Below are 1,659 nucleotides of genomic sequence, written 5' to 3'. Positions count from 1 at the left end.
TAATGAAAGGAGTGACAATGTATATATTCTAAATTTTACTGATACATCAGTGGTGAGTGTATTATTAGTATAATTACATTAATTATTAATTAATAATGTATTGTATGTGTGTATTGCCGTAGGGCAACTTTTTTTCGAGAGCTGTGAATTTTGTGGATTTCGCAATTTTTTCAAGATTCGCGAAAATCACTTCTGCAAAAATCAAATTAATACAGTACAAGATGGCAGACAGCATAAATTTGCGAAAATTAAATCCGCAAAATTAAAATCCACGAAACCTATAGCCCTCGAAAAAAGGTGCCCTATAGTATTTTTCACAGCACTGAGTGTGTGGGTGTGGTTTATGATAATTAAACTTTATTTTATTCTTTTAGAATTGTTCAAAGTTATCTAATCCTGGAGGATCAGTACAATGGCCTAAGAAAAGATGTGCTCATTCCAGTGTATTGATTAACACTAGCTCAGGACCACACCTACTATTGGTGGGTGGGTATTTTACTTCTGATATTTGGATATTTGATATTAACAATGAATTATGGAAGGAACTGGTAAGTATATTATCCCTTGTGAAAAATCCCAGCAAGATTCTTGTTAAGTTTCTTTAAAAATCTTAACAAGATTCTTGCTAATATTTCACAAGATTTTACCTGATTTTGAAACAAGGATTATGTAAGATAGTGTTAGATCTTGCTATCAAAATGTAAGCAAGATCTTACAGGATCTTTCTCAAGATCTTACCAAATTCTTAGAAGATCACAGCAAGATCTTACCTTAAGATCACAGCAAGATCTTACCTGATTTTGAAACAAAGAACATGAAAGATATCATGGGATCTTGCTTTATCAAGATTTTAAAATATTAGCTGAGTTCTTACATTAAGTTTCAGCTTATGAAAAATAGATGTAACAGTAAGATCTGAGCAAGATCTTACAGTAAGATCTGAGCAAGATCTTACATTGCATAAATGAATTACTTAATGATGTGAACTTCATTAACTTTTTGACTTAATTATGCTGAAATTTTACTTTCTTTATATACTGCCATTATCGTAAAGGCTATCGTGGGTTGTCTACCACTTCCTGTGACGTCATGCAATTTGTAAGATCTTTCAAGATCTTTTATGACTTAATGAGTGATCTTATGTGTCGTGTGATCATGGATGATTCTTCAAGATCATAAACTTACTAGATTTTGTAAGATCTTATTAGATTTCAATTTAACAAGATCATCTTAGTTCTTACAAGGTGTGGTATTACAAGATTTAAGTGAGGCATGATCTTACATTTTCTGACATATTCCTTTATTCATAAGATCTTTAAAATTCTTACAAGAATTATAGTTATGATAGATCTCACAAGATCTGACAGGTTGTTCAAATCTTATCAAATCTTAAATAAGAATTTGCAAGAATTTCTGTGTTAAGATTTTACAAGATTACTATCTTATGTTTTCTTGTATAATCATGTGAAATCATGAAAAACCTTATAAGATCTTGCTGGGATTTTTCACAAGGGATAATATAATAACAATACATCATAACTGGTTATTATTATGTACTAGTAATCAAGTATTGTACTTATGTATGTTATACTATATAATGTAAACATTGAAAGAATACATTAAATTGTACATCATCAAATTTCAGTTGAAAAAAATTTT

The sequence above is a fragment of the Amphimedon queenslandica genome, unplaced genomic scaffold (genome assembly GCF_000090795.2).
Source record: "Amphimedon queenslandica unplaced genomic scaffold, v1.1 AMPQUscaffold_12684, whole genome shotgun sequence".
NCBI lineage: Eukaryota > Metazoa > Porifera > Demospongiae > Haplosclerida > Niphatidae > Amphimedon > Amphimedon queenslandica.
Note: the sequence above shows the minus strand (reverse complement) of the source record.